The sequence below is a fragment of the Tenrec ecaudatus genome, chromosome 14 (assembly GCF_050624435.1).
Source record: "Tenrec ecaudatus isolate mTenEca1 chromosome 14, mTenEca1.hap1, whole genome shotgun sequence".
Taxonomy (NCBI): Eukaryota; Metazoa; Chordata; class Mammalia; order Afrosoricida; family Tenrecidae; genus Tenrec; species Tenrec ecaudatus.
Window position 1 is genome coordinate 104,267,064 of NC_134543.1, and position 19,480 is coordinate 104,286,543.

Genomic DNA, 19,480 nt, shown 5'->3' on the forward strand with positions numbered 1-19,480 from the left:
GCTAGATAGCTCTACAGTGCAGTCCTATAAGTGAACATATATATTATAAATACTGCATACACACACCCTAACCTCTTTCAATTAGTTTCATTTTCCAAAAGAAACAAAGAATGATTACCAAGGTTGAAGAAAATATCTAACAGGAGAGATCCTATCAAAACCAAACTCACTACCTTTGTGTCAATGCTGACTGACAGCGACCCCCTGTGGGTTTCTGAGAATGTAACTGTTTAGAGGAGCAGAAAGCCCAGTCTTTCTCCAGAAGAGCTGCTAGTGATTTTGCACTGAAGATTGCAGCCCAGTGCAGAACCACTACACGACCAGGGCTCCTAAGAAAAGACTAAGCAAACAAAAATTTAAAATAAATAGAACATAAGCTATATAAGAAAAACCCTTTTAATGAAGTTCCCGGGGAATACCAAAAATAGGCTTTGAGGCCAGGGTATGGCACCCCACAAGACTTGACAAAAAAAGCACTCCTAAAGGTCAACAAAAAGACCTTGAACTACTTATAAACTTTTTTGTCATCATTTTTTGGCTGTTTTTTTGTTGGTTTTTCTTTTGTTGCTTAGTTTTGATTGTGTGTATGTGCGCGCACGCGTGCTTATCATTGGCCCTGCATGTCTATCTAGATAAGATAGGTGGGATAATAATCCGGAAGAGAAAACAACAGACCAAAGGTTGGCGGGGTTGCGGGTAGAGTGAACAGGAGAGGGTGTTAACAAACCCAGGTATAAGGGAACAACAAGTAATCTAAAATCGCTGGTGAGGTGGACGTAGGATGCCTGGTAGGGATTGATCACGGGCAATGTAACTGAGAGAAATTACTGAAACCTGAATGAAGGCCAAACATGATAGAGGGACAAGAGGAAAGTAAAAGGAAATAGAGGAAAGAACTAGGAGGCAAAAAGAATTTACACCTGATGCAAGGGGCTTAAGTGGAGAGCAAATGCCCTGAGAATGATTGGGGCAGGGAATGTATGGATGTGCTTTATACAATTGATGTATGTATATGTATGGATTGTGGTAAGAGTTGTTTGAGTCCCTAATAAAATGTAAAAGAAGAAAAGAGAAAAAAATGATTAGGGCAAAGACTGTACAGATGTGCTTTATACAACTGATGTATGTATATGTATGAACTGTGAAAAGAATTGTATCAGCCCCAATAAATTGTTAAAATAAAAAAAATTAAAAATAAAAAGAATTTACAGAGGTCTAAATACAGGCATGGATCTATGTAAATATATTTATATATAACAATATGGAAATAAATCTATGTACATATATTTGTAGGTTTAGTTTTAAGGTAGCAGACAGACATTGCGCCTCTACTCAAGTACTCCCTCAATGCAAAAACACTTTATTCTAATAACCTGGCATTCCGTGATGCTCACTTTCCTGACATAACCACTGAAGACTAAATGGGTGCATATGCAAATGTGGAGAAGAAAGCTGATGGTGCCCAGCTATCAAAAGATATGGTGTGTGGAGTCTTAAAGACTTGAAGATAAATAAGCAGCCATCTAGCTGAGAAGTAAAGCCCACATAGAAGAAGCACATCAGCCTATGTGATCAGGAGGTGTCAATCAGGTATAAGATTAACAGGTATCAAAGACCAAGAACAAAACATCTTATCATTGTGAATAAGGGGGAGTGCAAATTGGAAACCCAAAGCCCATCTGTAGGCAACTGAATATCCCCTTACAGATGGGTCACATGAGGAGATGAGTCAGGGTGCAGTATAGCACCAATGAAACGCACAACTTTCCTCTAGTTCTTTAATGCTTTCTCCCTCCCCCTACTATCATGACCCCAATTCTACTTTACAAATCCAACTACACCAGAGGCTGTACACTGGTACAGATAAGAGCTGGAAACACAGGGAATCCAGGACAGATAAAATCCTAGGACCAATAACGAGAGTAATGATACTAGGAAGGGAAAGGGGAAGGTGGAGAGAGAAAGGGGGAACCGATCACAATGACCTACATATAACCCCTTCCCAGGGGGACAGACAACAGAAAAGTAGGTGAAAGGAGACACTGGTTGGGGTAAGACATGAGAAAATAATAATTTATAAATTATTAAGGGTTCAGGAGGGAGGGAGGATAGGAAGGAGGCAGAAAATGAGGAGCTGATACCAAGGGCTCAAGTATAAAGAAAATGTTTTAAGAATTATGATGGCAACAAATGTACATATGTGCTTGACACAATGGATGGATGGATTATGATAAGAGTTGTACGAGCCCCCAATAAAATGATTAAAAAAGGAAAAACCTTTCTAAAAACTATCATTAATAAACAGAAATGGATATTGTAGCTACAAAACAAAAACAAAAAGGTACTTTATTATTATTTATATATATATATAGATAAATCATTCCATGATATGATAGTTTCATGATGTCATTATTAAATTCCATAGTTTAATCACCTCAAGTAGAACTGAACAATTGCTACCACAATCAGTTTCCAAACATTCTAGTACTTTTAAAAGAGAACCACGTTTGGAAGTCAGATATATAATATTTTGAAGTGAAAAACATATTGTATTAAAAGGCTAGGTGATCAAAAATTTAGGAAATGTTCCAGCTAATAAAACAAGTAGATAAAGACATGGAAAATAGGAAAGAAAAGTAGACAACCACTCAAGAAAGTTCAACATCTGAATATTTATATCTGAAAGTATATAAATACCGTATATACTCATGTATAAGCCGAGTTTTTCAGCACAAAAAGTGTGCTGAACAGCTGGGGTTCGCCTTATACACGGGTCAGTGGCATGAATGGATGTCATCTGGTCAAGCCTGACTAACAGAAGGAGGAAATCTCATGAAGCCTGACAGAGTTAATAGCAAAGTGGGTTCGAAATGCATGGGAAGACATTCCAGAAGACATGGTGCGACGTGCCTTCCAGAAATATAGTATTAGTAACGCTATGGATGGCAGTGAAGACTGCACTTTGTATGAAAATGACAGCAGCGATGGTGATGACGGCGACCTCACACCAGCTGAAGCTCTGCATTGGGATATGGATGATGATGAGGAATCCAGTTTTGAAGGATTTTAACTCTTTATATTTTAGCTTGGTTGCTGATTGAGCTTAGGGAATAGTACTCTTAAGGTATCATTGTTGATACCTATTATTTTTGTTGACCCTATTTTCCATGGGTTCAAGCACAAGAACAGTTGTGAGGATGGCACAGGATCGGCACAGTGTTTTGTTCTTTTGTGCATAGGGTAGCTATGGGTCAGAACCAACTTGATGACACATTACCACAACAACAATCCCCACAAGGAAGGGGTAATTAGTGGGCTACAAATTGGGCTGCTAACTGCAAGGCCAGCACTTCAAATACCACCAGCTGCTATACTGGAGAAATATGTAGGTTTCTACTCTCATAAAAATTAAATCTCAGAAGGAAGGGGGTGGGGAGGGAGGGAGGAGAAAAAATGAGGAGCTGATACCAAGGGCTCAAGTAGAAAGAAAATGTTTTGAGATTGATGATGGCAACAAATGTGCTTGACACAATGGATATACGTATGGATTGTGATAAGAGTTGAATGATCCCCCAATAAAATTAATTTAAAAAGAAAAAAAAATTAAGTCTCAGAAACCTACATGGACAATTCTACCTGGTCCTATAGGGTCACCATGCGTCAGAGTCAACTCAATAGCAGTGCATTTATCTACTCCTATTCAATTGGAGGAATTGGACTAAATGAAGAAGAATGCAGCAACAGAACTGGAAGAATGCTTATTAATAGCCTGCAAATATGCAGATTATACAATCTTGCTTACTAAAAGTGAGAAGGACATGAAGCGCTTGCTGATGAAAATCAAAGACTGCAACCCTCAAGTATAGATTACAACTCAATATAAAGAAAATCCAAATCCTTATAACTGGATCAATAATCAATGTCACAATAAACAGAGAAAATTGGAGTTATCAAGATTTTCATTTTGCTTGACTCCACAATCAGTATTTATGAAACCAGCGGGAAGAAGTCGAATGTCATGTTCCACTGGGCAAATCTGCTGCATAAGACTTCTTTAAAGTGTTGAAGATCAAGGCATCACTTTGAAGACTAAGGTGTGCCTGACCCAAGCTATGAGATTTTCAATGGCCTCGTTATGCATGTGGCAGTCAGACAATGAAGAACGAAGAATCCATGTATGTAAGTTAGGTGCTGATGAAGAATGCTGAAAAGTACCATGGACTGCCAGAAAAACAAGAAACCCTGACTTAGAAGTACTGCCAGATTGCTCCTTATAGTGAGGAGGACAAGACTTCATCTCACACACTTTGGACATGTTATCAAGACGGACCACCTAATTTGGAGAAGGCTGTTGAGGGCAGTGGGAGCCCCAAACCCAACTACAGAGTAAGTATCTAGTTAGACCAAGCCACTGGCAGGTCTGCTCTAGCCAAAGGCAAGCGTCCTGAACAGCCTTACGATCAGGCAGAGACCACTGTACTCTTGATTAAACAGGCTCAAACTCTGAATCAGGCCAGTTGTCCTCCCTATAGTAATGACCTAGTTTTGTACTGGATGCAAGTATCTCAGTGTTGTCCCATGACAGAAATTTCCCTAGCTGATGGGGGTCTTCTTCCTCTTACACATCATTTGTATTTTTGCCTTTATACTAATATTATACTTACCACCTTAGTGCGATTTGTCTTTCATTGTTTTCTGTTGGGTATCCCAGCTGCGAAGTGCAGGAGGAAAGGCTGTATAATGATAATAACTGATACAAAGTGGTATAGGGAATGCAGGGGGCGGGGATGGGTGATAGGGAGGGAGAGGGGATTTCAGGGTAAACCGTGAAGGCGGGAAGAGAGAACACTAGAACTGATCATGATTGCACAACTCAGTTTAAAGGTAACATGACCATGTGGGGGTAGGACGCTCTCAGATAGATGTGGTGGTGATTGTACAACTCCCCTTGATGTGACTGAACGATTGAACAGTTCAATTGTATGATATGTGAATTGTGCCAATAAAACTGTTAGGAGGAGGGGGAAAGAGGGACCAATTCCTGGAAAAGGATACCATGCTTGGTCAGCAAAAAAAAAAAAAAAAGCTGGGAGGGTAGAGGCTGAGTTGATTGGAAAGGGGGAACCGATTACAAGGATCTACATGTGACCTCCTCCCTGGGGGACGGACAACAGAAAAGGGGGTGAAGGGCCGGATAGGATAATAATTTATAAAATATCAAGAGCTCATGAGGGAGGGGGTAGCAAGGAGGGAGGGGGAAAAAGAGGACCTGATGCAAAGGGCTTACGTGGAGAGCAAATGCTTTGAAAATGATTAGGCCAAAGAATGTACAGATGTGCTTTATACAATTGATGTATGTATGTGTACGGACAGTGATAAGAGTTGTATGAGTCCCTAATAAAATGTTAAAAAAAAAAAAAAGGAAGATCCTCAACAAGATGGATTGATGCAGTAGCTGCAACAATGGGCTCAAACATGACAGCAATTGTGAGGCTGATACAGGACTGGGCAGTTTCATTCTGTTGCACAGGGGACACTAAGAGTCAGAACCAACTCAACAGCACCAAACACTACCACCTAGTCATTTGTTCAGAGTTACAAAGATTCCAGTTAGAAGAGCCATAACACCACAGTGCATGTGTATGTGAGAGAAATACTATCGATAGAATGCTTCACTGAGTTTAAATGCAATGACAGAAGATTTACACAACTTCTGGCTTATATGTCAAAATCATTTACAATGTCTTAACTTCAACACTGATTACTGGCTTAAATAAAATGAAGATATAACATTTGGAATAGGAAAGAGAGAGAGGAGAGCAGTCAGAAGACTAGTCTATTCTGCAGCAAGATATATAGAATCAAAGATACATTTGCTTAACTTTGATTTTTAAAATTAAAAATTTGTAAAACATTTAAACATGAAAAGTTCTGCTTTTCCTGATGGTGCCTGGCTATCAAAAGAGATAGTGTCTGGGGTCTTAAAGGCTTCAAGGTGAACAAGCGGCCATTTAGCTCAGAAGCAACAAACCCACATGGAAGAAGCACACCAGCCTGCGCGATCACAAGGTGTCGAAGGGATCAGGTATAAGACATCGTCCAAGAAAAAGAAATTTTACCATAGTGAATGAAGTGGTAAGTGCAGAGTGGAGACCCAAAGCCCATTTGTAGGCCACTGGAGATCCCCTTGCAGAGGGGTCTAGGGGAGGAGATGAGTCAGTCAGGGTGCGATGTAGCACTGATGAAGATTACAGCTTTCCTCCAGTTCCTATATGCTCCCCTACCCCCCACCCCAACTATCATGATCCAAATTCTACCCTGCAAGTCTGGATAGAGCAGAGGTTGTACACTGGTACAGATAGGAGCTGGAGGCACAGGGAATCCAGGGCGGATGATACCTTCAGGACCAGGGGTGTGAGGGGCGATACCGGGAGGGTAGAGGGAGAGTGGGTTGGAAAGAGGGAACCGATTACAGGGATCTACATGTGACTTCCTCCCTGTGGGACGGACAACAGAAAAGGGGTGAAGGGAGACATCAGACAGGGCACGATATGACAAAATAATAATTTATAAATTATCAAGGGCTCATGAGGGAGGGGGGAGCGGGGAGGGAGGGGAAAAAAAGAAGACCTGATGCCAAGGGCTTAAGTGGAGAGCAAATGTTTTGAGAATGATGAGGGGAGTGAATGTACAGATATGCTTTACACAATTAATGTATGTACGGATTGTGATGAGTTGTATGAGTCCCTAATAAAATGTTTAAAATAAAAAAATTTTAAGTTCTGCTTTTCAAGAAAAAAATATAAATCAGTGTGTATACATAATCCTTTTTTCTACCAAAATATTATATATGAATAATTTTTACATAACTATTGAAATGCTATCTACCAATTATTAACAATGTTGATATCTAGGATTATTTTCTTGGGGTGGATTCTTCTATTGTCAATTTATTAATGTGAACATATATTTTTGCAGTAGGGAAATACAGTATTTTGAAACATTTAAATTCAATAGAAAAACCTACTAAAACTCACCGCTATCAAGTCAATTCTGACTCATAGAGAAACACCACAGGACACAGCAGAACTGCCCTTGAAGGTTTTCAAGACTGTAAATGTAACTTCTTAGGGGACTAGAAATTCTCATCTTTTGCCCTCAAAACGCTGGTAGTTTCAACTGCTGACCTTGCAGCTAGCAGTCCAATTTGTAACCCACTACACCAACAGGGCTCTAAAAAAGCCTACTAGGTTCTCCTCATTTAAAGATAAAAGTCAAATTATTTTTGCTATCTCACTGAAAATATCACTAGAAGGATAATAAACAAAATTATGTTCTGGGTAGACTTTCCTAATTTTTTTTAATTTAGATATTATGTTTAATTTTATTACATTACCTTTAGTATGTTTAGATTTAAAAATCTGTATAAAAACTGACATTATGGATACAATAGCACTATAAATTACCATAACTAAAGATTCAATATATTAGAAATAATTTTTATGATATGACGTATGTGTTTCAAATTTGGTAAATAAGTGGTGAGATTTTATTTTGGGGGTTTCCAAGTGTAAGATGGAAAATTCTTTTTTTTTTTCATTTAATAAATCTTTTTATTGGGGCTCATACAACTCTTATCACAATCCATACATACATCAATTGAGCAAAGCACCATTATACATTCGTTGCCCTCGTCATTCTCAAAATTCGCCTACCACTTGGGTTCCTGGAATCAGCTCATTTTTCTTTTTTTCCCTCCCTCTCCCTCCCTGCTCCCCCCTTTCTCCCTGCACCCTTAATAGTTTATAAATAATTATTTTATCTTATCTTACACTGCCCGGTGTCTCCCCTCACCCACCTTCCCATTGCCCATCCCCCAGAGAGGAGGTCACACATAGATCCCCAAGATCGGTTCTCCGTTTCTACACCCCCTTCCCTCCCGGTGTCGTCACTCCCACCGCTGGTCCTGAGGGGTTCATCCGTCCTAGATTCCCTGTGTTTGACTTTCCTAATTCTATGTAAATCAAAGAAAATCTCTGCCCCAATCAGAAATAAAACTCTAAGAAAAAGACACAGTATCTTATAAGTTCCCTAAGTGTGGCAGGCCATTTCTAACATAATTCCCAGTGGTATCCACTCCCCTGGAGTATGAGCTGGACATAGTGTCTGACCTCTAATTAACATAACACAGAACATGAACAAAGTGAAAGGAGAGCAAAGTGATAAACCTGATTTGAAGGTAATTTGATCCCTCTCATACAGGTTGGGCCTGATAAAGTTTTTTTCAACATTTTATGTTTTAGGCTTTTTTTCCTTTTTCTTCATATTAGGGGTTAGCGCTCCTGTGTTATGCCATTGGGGGTAGCCCTCTTGAATTTTTGTTACATGTTTTTCTGTTTTTCAGTATATGAAACCCAGAATTGATGAACCTAAAGAGCAGAATAAGAATTTCTAGAAGGGTATAATGAGGGAGTGGGGGGGGGTGTAAAGAGAGATGATATCAAGGAATTCAAGAAGAAAGAGAATGTTTTTAAACTGATTGTGGTAGCAATTGTACTATACTGCTTGATGTGGCTGAACTATGGAATGATATGATATCTGTATTACTTCCCAATAAAAAGATTTTTGGGGGAAGGGAAAAAGTGACAGGATGTCACTTCCAAGACAGGTTATAAGAGACTGTGACTTCTATCTTTTTTAAAAAATCATTTTATTGGGGGCTTGTACAACTCTTATCAAAATCCATACATACATCCATGACTTCTATTTTACATTCTCTCTCTTCCCAACTGTGCTTGCTCTGATGAAACAAGCTGCCATACTGTAAATTTTCCCACTGAAAGGATCATATGGCAAAGAACTGAGGGCAGATACTAACCTACAGTTAACAAATGAGGCCTTCAATCCACAACTCCCACCCAAGGACTAGAATAGTGGAAACAACCATCCTTCCACAATTGAATCTTGTGATGGCTACAGCCTGCCCCAAGGATGGCCTGTGAGTGACTGAAATAGAGTGCTCAGTTAGGTCCCACTCAAAATCTGACCAATAGAAACGGTAAGATAAAAACTGCTATTGTTTAGACACTAAATTTTGGGATATTTGGTACATACAATAGATAATACATCAGATGTCCTAGTTTCTTAGTATCACTATGAGTATTGCTATTAAGGGAAATAAAATTTTTATAGTTCAGAAGTCTGAATTCAGGGTACTGGCTCTAGGGGAAGACTCTGTCTGCTCTGAGGGAAAGTCTTTGTCTTGTCCAGCTTCTCTCCCTTGGTTCTCATTTATCTCCATGTGGCATCAAACTTTCTCAATTTGTACTTTTTGCTTCTGTGCTTACTCTACTCTTTTTCTAAGTAAAAAGTGGCTGCCTTAAAACACACCCATAGGAGGCCTGGTAGGGCGTGACCAAGGGTAATGTAACCAAGAGGAATTACTGAAACCCAAATGAAGGCTGAACTTGACAGTGGGACAAGAAGAAAGTAAAAGGAAATAGAGGAAAGAGCTAGGAGGCAAAGAACATTTATAGAGGTCTAAATAAAGGCATGTACATATGTAAATATATTTATATGAGGATATGGAAATAGATTTATGTGCATATAAGTACAGGTTTAGTATTAAGGTAGCAGATGGACTTTGGGCCTCCACTCAAGTACTCCCTCAATGCCAGAACACTTTGTTCTATTAAACTGGCATTCCATGATGCTCACCTTTCCAACACAATCACTGAAGACAAAGCAGGTGCATAAGCAAATGTGGTGAAGAAAGCTGATGGTGCCTGGATATCAAAAGATATAGTATCTGGGGTCTTAAAGGTAAACAAGGGGCCATCTAGCTCAGAAGTAACAAAGCCCACATGGAAGAAGCACACCAGCCTGTGCAATCATGAGGTGTCAAAGGATCAGGTTATCAGCTATCAGGCATCATCAGTACAAAAAATCATATCATTGTGAATAAGTGGGGGTGCGGAGTGGAGACCCAAAGCCCATCTGTAGGCAACTGGACACCCCCTTACAGAAGGGTCATGGGGAGGAGACAAGCCAGTCAGGGTGCAGTGTAGCAATGATGAAACATACAACTTTCCTCTAGTTTCCAAATGCTTCCCCCCACCCTCAACACCCCGCTATCATGATCCCAATTCTACCTTACAAATCTGGCGAGACCAGAGGATGTACACTGGTACAGTTAGGAACTGGAAACACAGGGAATCCAAGGCGGATGACCCCTTCAGGACCAGTGGTGCGAGTGGCAATACAGGAAGGGAGGCGGGAAAGTGGGGTGGGAAGGGGGAACTGATCACAAGGATCTACATATAACCTCCTCCCTGGGGGACAGTCAACAGAAAAGTCGGTGAAGGGAAACGGAGAGTGTAAGATATGACAAAATAATAATTTATAAATTATCAAGCATTTATGAGGGAGGGGGGAGCGGCAAAGGAGGGGGAAAAATGAGGAGCTGATGCCAGGGGCTTAAGTGGAGAACAAATGTTTTGAGGATGATGAGGGCAATGAATGTAGAAATGTGCTTTACACAATTGATGTATGTATGGATTGTGATAAAGAGTAGTGTGAGCCCCTAATAAAATGATTTTTAATAAAAGAAAGAAAAGTGATGCTTGTTGACCAAAAAAAACCACACACACCCAATAATGATACTGACATTGAAGGAGCCCTGGTTGTACAGTGGTTATACGTTCGGCTGCCAACCACAAGATCAGGAGTTCAAAACCACCAACTGCTCCAAAGGAGAAAGATGATACTTCTACTCTGTAAAGAGTTAAAGTCTCCTAAACCCAGAGGGGCAGTTCTACCCTGTCCTTTAGAGTCACTATGAGTTGGAATTGACTCAGTGGCAGCGAATTTTGAAGTTTTGTGGGGGTTATACTTACACTGCCTTATTAATACAACAAAGAATCCCATTCCCAAATGAGATTACATCTACAAGTGTACGGTTAGGATTTACATTTCACATTTCTGGGGCCCACAATCCAATCAATAATATCAGACTTCACTAGTATATGCATAGTTGCTAAAAGTTGTACATGAGCCACAATAATGTCCATTTGATTCTACATCATGAATGATGCCTGGAAAATTAATAATAAGCTGGCTACAGTACCGATATATCTAAGAATTATTTTAGGTCCATGTTTCACTACGACTGTTAATGTGGGTAGGTGCCATCAAGTAGATTTTGACTCATGGCAACAGAGTAGAACTGACCCACAGACCTGTCTATGCTAAAATCTTTCTCATAGCAGATTGCCAGGCCTTTCTCCTGTAAAGCTGCTAGGTGGGTTCAAATTGCCAACCTTATTACGGTTAGCAGCTGAGGGCTTAACCACTGCAATGCCAGGCTGCTTTCAGGAAGACTAATAACTTAAAAGCAATCCACCCTAGTACAGGAAGGCTAGATATCATAGGAGAGAAATTAAATAAATTCCTCCTTGGCAATATCTTTAATGGCTTAAAATAGAAAGTAAATAGCATGCTAATGAATTCTGACAATAATGCTAAATCTGAAGGTGTTGTTAAAACAGACCCACAGAATATAAAAATATGGACAGAACATACTAAATGGAGAATCAACTTGTAAAATAGCATGTGGTAAAAAACCATTTGAAACATTTTCTAGATAGAAAAAAGTCTGAGAAGAAAATAGCTAACAAATTAATAACCAAATACTGACCATCCCCCTAGATTTCAAGCTCCTTGAGCATAAAGACCATATCATAATCTCTACCTTCTGTCAAAACAAAATATTGAATTCTGCAGATACTCAACAAAAATTTAGTGAAGTTAATTCACTTGGTGAAAATAGGGCATCAAATATGACATTAAATGTCACATAATTCACTTTTACAAATATAACAAAAAAGGAAAATAAGAATGTGAAAAGGCACAAAGAAAACAGATCTTAAAATGTTTAAGAATTCCAAAATCAAAACAAAACAAATACAATTTGATTATGAGAATTCCCTATAAGCATATCTGACAAATTAACAGCACTACAGTGTGTTTATTGTTTTCAAACTTCAATGACTCCTCATAAAATAGAGATTAAGACCAGTAAATGTCGGACTGTTTGCCTGAAGGTAACGAGCTACTCTGAGGGAGGAAGATGAAGCAACCTGATCCTGTAAAGATTTACAACCTCAGAGACCCTATATAAGGTCACTATGAGTTGGAATCGACTCAATGGAAATTGTTTTGGTCTGAGGTTTGGTTTGGTTGTCATATGCTGTTGAGTGGAATCCAACTCACAGCAGTCCTATGTAAAATGAACAAAACACTGCCCAGCCATGTGCCCTCCTTCCAGCCCTTCCTGTGTCTGAGCCTATTGTTGCACCCACTGGGAATTTACTGCATTTCACTGACCCACTACTTTAGCAGGGATGATGTCCTTTCTCTGGTGACTAGTCCCTCCTGATACCATGTCCAAATTATGTGAGATCTCCCCATCCTTGCTTCTAAGAACATTCTGGCAATAGTTCTTTCAGTGCAGACTTGTTTGTTCTGCTGGCCACCCATAGTACATTTAATATTCTTTATCAACAGTATAATTCAAAGGCATCAATTCTTTTTCAGTCTTCCTGATTCACTGTCCAGCTTTCACATGCACATTAGGTGATTTAAATAAAAGAGCATGTGCTGAGCCAAATGCAGCTTAATCTTCAAAGTGACAATTTTGTTTTTTAACACCTGAAAGTCATCTTTTGCAGCAGATCTTCTCAATGCAGTATGCTGTTTGAGTTCTGCCTGCCGCTTCATGGGAGTTGATTGCAGAAACCAGTGAAATAAAATCCTTGGTAACTTCAATCTTATCGCTGTTTTTCATGCTGCTGCCTACTGGCCCAGTTTTAAGGATTTGGGTTTCATATTTAAGTGTAATCCATATTGAAGGCTGTGTAGTTATTGATCTTCATCAGTAAGAACTTCAAGTTCTCTTTTCTTCCAGAAAGCAAGGTAGGTCCCGAGCGTCCGTCGGCCTGTGCAGCAGCCAGCGCGTCGCCCGCCCGCCCACCCGCAATGAGGGAGATCGTGCACATCCAGGCAGGGCAGTGCGGAAATCAGATCGGCACGAAGTTTTGGGAAGTAATCAGTGATGAACACGGCATCGACCCGGCCCCCGGCCGTAGGCTACGTGGGAGACTCGGCTCTGCAGCTGGAGAGGATCAGCGTCTACTACAATGAGTCATCCTCTCAGAAGTACGTGCCTAGGGCCATCCTTGTGGATTTGGAACCAGGAACCATGGACAGTGTGAGATCTGGACCTTTCAGTCAGCTCTTCCGACCAGACAACTTCATCTTTGGTCAAACTGGAGCAGGAAACAATTGGGCGAAGGGGCACTACACAGAAGGAGCCGAGTTGATGGATTCAGTGCTTGACGTAGTGAGGAAAGAGTGTGAGCACTGTGACCGCCTGCAGGGGTTTCAGCTCACCCACTCCCTAGGGGGAGGAACAGGCTCTGGCATGGGTACTCTGCTCATTAGCAAGATCCGAGAGGAATATCCTGATAGGATCATGAATACCTTCAGTGTCATGCCTTCCCCCAAAGTTTCTGACACTGTGGTGGAGCCCTATAACGCCACCCTATCTGTCCACCAGCTGGTTGAAAACACAGATGAAACCTACTGCATTGATAATGAAGCTTTGTATGACATTTTCTTCTGTACCCTGAAGTTAACCACCCCCACCTATGGAGACTTGAACCACCTAGTGTCTGCCACTATGAGCGGGGTCACCACCTCCCTGCGCTTCCCAGGCCAGCTCAATGCTGATCTCCGAAAACTGGCCGTGAACATGGTCCCTTTCCCCCGTCTCCACTTCTTCATGCCTGGCTTCGCACCACTGACGGCCAGAGGTAGTCAGCAATACCGGGCCCTCACAGTCCCAGAACTGACTCAGCAGATGTTTGATGCCAAGAACATGATGGCCGCCTGTGACCCAAGGCACGGGCGCTACCTCACGGTGGCCACCGTCTTCCGGGGACCCATGTCCATGAAGGAGGTGGACGAGCAGATGCTGGCCATCCAGAACAAGAATAGTAGCTACTTCGTGGAGTGGATCCCCAACAACGTCAAGGTAGCTGTGTGTGACATCCCACCCCAGGGTCTCAAAATGGCCTCCACCTTTATCGGCAACAGCACAGCCATACAAGAGCTTTTCAAGCGTATCTCAGAGCAGTTCTCAGCCATGTTCCGCCGCAAGGCCTTCTTGCACTGGTTCACTGGAGAGGGCATGGATGAGATGGAGTTCACCGAGGTCGAGAGCAACATGAATGATCTGGTGTCAGAATAACAGCAGTATCAAGAAGCTACAGCTAATGATGGAGAAGAAGCTTTTGGGGATGATGATGATGAAGAGATCAACGCTTAAAGGAGCTTCCCCACTTCAAATGCTAAATAACAGATGTTAATTCTTTACCCCTGGTCTATCCTGACCCTGTGCGGTCGCCTAAATTTGTTGGTGTAGGCCCTTCACAAATGCAGAACGGTGTTATCTGTCATGTGGAATAACAAAAAATATATTAAAATAGCAGATCAGCTGTGAAGATCTACAAATACGGTGGCCGTTCGCTTTGCTACTTCACACCATGGATTAAGTACCACCACCCACTCTAGTAAGAGTGGCAGACCTGCCCATGCCTTTAGGGGGAGAGATAGCATTAAGCCTAATCAGACCGGAGAGCCAATTTGAGAAGCCCATATTCATGAGCTTGTTTCACTAGAACCATTCCTGGTACCAAATGTGTTAGTCAGGTTCTCTAGAGAAACAAAACCAGGACACTTAGGATTAGATGTATGTATGAATGTATAGACAGAGCACAAAGGAATAGCTAGTTAGTCCACACAGCAGTACAAAGGGCTCCATTCAGCTCACTTCCGTGGACCAGTTAATATACTGGAAGTCCTTCTGAGGCCACAGTGGGCTAGACAGACCTTACCTTCTTCCATTAAGTTCTCACCGAGTCTGAGAATCAACCTAGAGTTTACACAACTGTTTTCATCTTTTGTGATGAAACCTGAAGTATGTGTTACCTTGTCTGAATAAGCAAAAAACCATTAAACATAGTTCATTAAAAAAAAAAAGCAAGGTAATGTCATTTTTAGACAGAAGGTTATTAATAAGTCTTCCTCCAACCCCAATGCCTCATTCTTTTTCATGTAGTCAGCATTTCAGATTATTGCTCAGCACACAAATTGAACAAACTAAACCAAACCCACTGCCATTGTGTCAATTCTGACTCATAGCAACTGTACAGGACAAAGTAGAACTGCCTATGGGGGTTTCCCTCACTATTAATATTTAAAGGAGTAGAACGATGCATCTTTCTCCCTCAGAGTGACTGGTCGTTTCTTTTTTTCATTCTCCAAAGGCTTTATTTTATTGGTCAACATGCTTTAGAAGAGGACGTCAATCCTATTGCTTCCAACCCCAGAAGGAAGAAGAGCTGTACGTAGGACGGGCACACTGAGGAGTGCCAACGGGCCCACAGGGATGGGGTTGTTTTTCTGTTTGTTTATTTAAATTAAATAAGGCTTTCATCGTCATATCTTACTCATTTTAATATATCCCTTCTCTTCCCATACAGCTGTTGTTCAATCGCATCTGGTGAGGCTATACAATGATTAATACTATCAACTCCTCTCTCCCCTCTTTACCCACCTCACTTCCCATATTCTCAGGGAACCCTTACTCTTGTCACTGTCTCAGAGGGGTCATCTATCTTGACTACCATGTACTGAGCGAGCTTGAATGCACAAATGAAAATATGCAAATCTATCATGATTAATGAGGTACATCACATAAGGGCCTTAATAGTACGGGGAGAACATTGTAAAGAACTAGAGGATGGCTATGCGGCTCATCAGTGCCCTACCACACACTGGATTTAGCCTTCATTCCATGAGGTCCTTGTAAGAGGGAATGTTCAATGTTCTTGCCAGTAGACTTTGGGTCTCCACTACATCCACCCCCTTCATATCTGTGGGTTTTTAAAACTTCTGATACCTCTTCCAGGAACGGGGCTTGTTTGTCCTCCTCTTACTTGTAGATCCAGAACTGATACTTTCAAACTGCTGACCTTACAGTTAGCTGCCCACACCATACGCCCACTATGGGTAATAAACATGAAGCTATTAAGTGTCAAATATCTATATAAGAAGTCACAATTTAAGAATGTTGACAAGGACTAGGATATTCATAAAAATTTTCTTAGAGGAGGTGGATAGATTTGTTTAGGTAGATGAGATGTACACATTTACAAGGGAGGTATGGTTAATTGCAAAACAGTCATAAATTCCTGTCAGTCCTGTACATACACACACTTTCTCAATGTATCTCATCACAACTTTCACACAAAGGCAGTGTTTCTCTTTTCATCCTTGAAACTAGGGTTGGCCGTGTAACTTAGTTTTAGTCAACTGGATATTAGCACACACGATCTTCAGACTGACAAAGGGTTCTTGCACTCGTGGCACGCAGACACGATGTGATGAAGCCGAAGCCAGCTAACTGCCTCAGAGAAGCCCAAGAAAGCCCAAGAAGCCCAGCTAAAACCAGAAACGTTGCGCCTAGTCAAACTGCCAATCCACACACTAGCTAAGTGAATAAATTATTATTGCTTAAGCCTCTAAATTTGGGGGCAAAATTTGTTTCAAGGCAAAAGGTAACTAACGTAGAAGATAAGCAATGGCCCAAGTAAAGAAGTAGGTACCATGCTGTGATCTGTTTAGTGAATTATCTAAGTGCACGAGGAAATCAATGGGTACATTAGTTTAAATGGAAAAGAGTTCTTATTGGAGTTTTAAAAAATAAGTAAGCAAGTAGGTAAATAAATAAGCCAGATTAAATGGGAAGTGAAATTTGACTGTGAAAGATCAGGCTAATGTGTGATCACCAGGTGTCGATGGGATCAGGTATCAGGCATCAAAGAACAAAAAATCCTATCATTATGAACCAGGGGAGTGCATGGTGGGGACCCAAAGCCCATTTGTAAACAACTGGACATCCCTTTACAGAAGGGTTGTGGGGAGGAGACAAGCCAGTCAGAATGCAGTGTAGCAACAATGAAACATACAACTCTCCTCTAGTTCTTAAATGCTTCCTGTCCACCACTATTATGATCCCAATTCTACCTAACAAATCTGGCTAGAACAGAGGATGTACAGCGGTACAGATAGGAACTGGAAACAGGGAATCCAGGGCAGATGATCCCTTCAGGACCAGTGTTGAGAATGGCAATACCGGAAGTGTGGAGGTAAGGTGGGGTAGGAAGGGGGAACCAATTACAAGAATCTACATATAACCCCCTCTCTGGGGGACGGACAACAGAAAAGTGGGCGAAGGGAGACGTTGGACAGTGTAAGACATGACAAAATAATCACAATTTATAAATTATAAAGGGTTCGTGAGGGAGGGAGAGCATGGAGGGAAGCGGAAAAATGAGGAGCTGATACCAGGTTCAAGTTGAAAGCAAATGTTTTGAGAATGATGAGGGCAACAAATGTAAATCTGTGCTTGACACAACGGATGTATGTATGGATTGTGATAAGAGTTGTATACAAACCCCCAATAAAATGATTTTTTAAAAAAAGAAAGATCTGGCTAAAAAGAGGATGTAGTTTATTCTGTTTCAATAAGGGGGATTTACTGAAGAACTTCAGTACAGGAGAATAATATAATGCCAGTGGAAACTCTATTACCAAGACAGGATAAAGTAACAAGTTCCCTCTACACTTGTAAGAACGCTAGATAACTCACTAAATTAAAAAAGCACAAATTTATGAGTGCCATATATAGGTTCTGTAAAAGATTCTGCTCTAAACCAGAAAAGGTATTTTTACCTACCATTCTCATCTCAATGAGTAAAGTGCTAAATTAATCATCAGTTAAGCTTCTAACATGTCTAAAGGCGAAGACAAATATATTTGAAGCTATATTCGAGTATATTTAGATATTACATGTATTTCTGTGACAGCATAACTGTGAAATATGACTCCTCTTCATCTGAAATTTAAATACACCCACCAGATCACTTCAGCTCCTGGCCACGATAGAGTAACAGGGACCAGATTTACCCTCCCACCATAAATAACTAGAAATCTGGGAAGATATATGTACGAAACAATGGTTTCCAGACACTGGGGAACAAGTGGTGTAGAGTAGTGAGCTCTGAACAAAGGGAAACAAGTGAAACGAGCACTATGCCTGGAGAGAGTTTCCACATCACATCGCTGGAATGAGGAAGCCCAGAAAAGTCTGGAGATCTCGCTGATTTGAGGAGACAGAGTTCAGAGGTTTAGCGAAGTTAAGGAGATGGAGAATTGCACAAATAGTAAGCTGTAGAAATTTAGAGGACTCCGACAGTGCATTTGTTTGGAAGGTATCTTGGCTGAGTACTTATGAATGTAACTATCAAGGTTCGGGAAAAGATACAATGGGAAAAGATCAAGTAAAACAGAATAATCTTTGACATTCACACAAGGTTGTGAATAGTCTGCATACCCAAAACCAAAATGAAAAGACCATCAAGTATGTAGAGCCTTAAAGCATCCAATTATTTTTAAATAGCCTAACTATATGCTGAACAAAAGCCCCAAAATATTTTATAGAAAAAGACCAGACTTGATGCCGATGATAGCCTTTGTAGACAAAGACATTCAGATAGCCATTATAAATATATCCAATGTATGCAATAAAGTAGAGAAAAGCATGAGCATGGTGAAGAAAGAAATGGAAGACATAAACAGCTGGACATTAAAAGTGTAATATGTGAGATGAAAAATACACTGGATAGGACAGGCTGGATGAACTATCTGGAGGAAAAACAATGGGACAGACAGTTCCGGGGGGACAGAGAGATCCGGGTGGGGGAGGGGAGGAGGGTAAGGAAGTGGTGTTAATAAACACAGGGACAAGGGAACAACATGGGACCCAAAATGGTAGTGAGGGGGGAGTGGCAGGCTTGATGGGGAACGATCAAGGGTAAGGTTGCGTAGAGAAGAGGTATAGCTGTAACCCAGGTGGGGACGGAGCATGGTAGTGGGGCAGGAGGAAAGTCAAGGGAGAGGGAGGAAGGAGCTGGGAGTCAAGGGGCATTTATGGAGGTCTAGACAAGACGTGTACATGCAAACATATATATGAGGATGGGGAAATAGATCTAAGTGTCTACATTTATAGGTTTAATATTAAGGTGGCTAAGGACGTTGGGCCTCTACTCAAGCACTCCCTCAATGTATGAATACTTTCGTTTATTAAATTGGCACTCTATGATGCTCACTCTCCCGACACAACGGCTGGAGCCAAAGTGGGTGAACAAGTAAATGTGGTGAAGAAAGCTGATGGTGTCTGGCTATCAAAAGAGATAGTGACTGGGGTCTTAAAGGCTTGAAGATAAACAAGCGGCCATCTAGCTCAGAAGCAACAAAGCCCACATGGAAGAACACACCAGCCTGGGTGATCGAGTGG

The 19,480-nt window shown here is 41.0% G+C and overlaps 1 protein-coding gene and 1 pseudogene across 1 annotated transcript in view; one reads left to right on the forward strand and one right to left on the reverse strand.

The window, feature by feature from the left end:
- Positions 1–19,480, reverse strand: part of TTBK2 (tau tubulin kinase 2) — a 174,373-nt gene that overhangs the window by 141,314 nt on the left and 13,579 nt on the right. The gene's annotated exons all lie outside the window — the stretch shown is intronic.
- Positions 12,987–14,323, forward strand: LOC142425989 (tubulin beta-5 chain pseudogene; annotated as a pseudogene).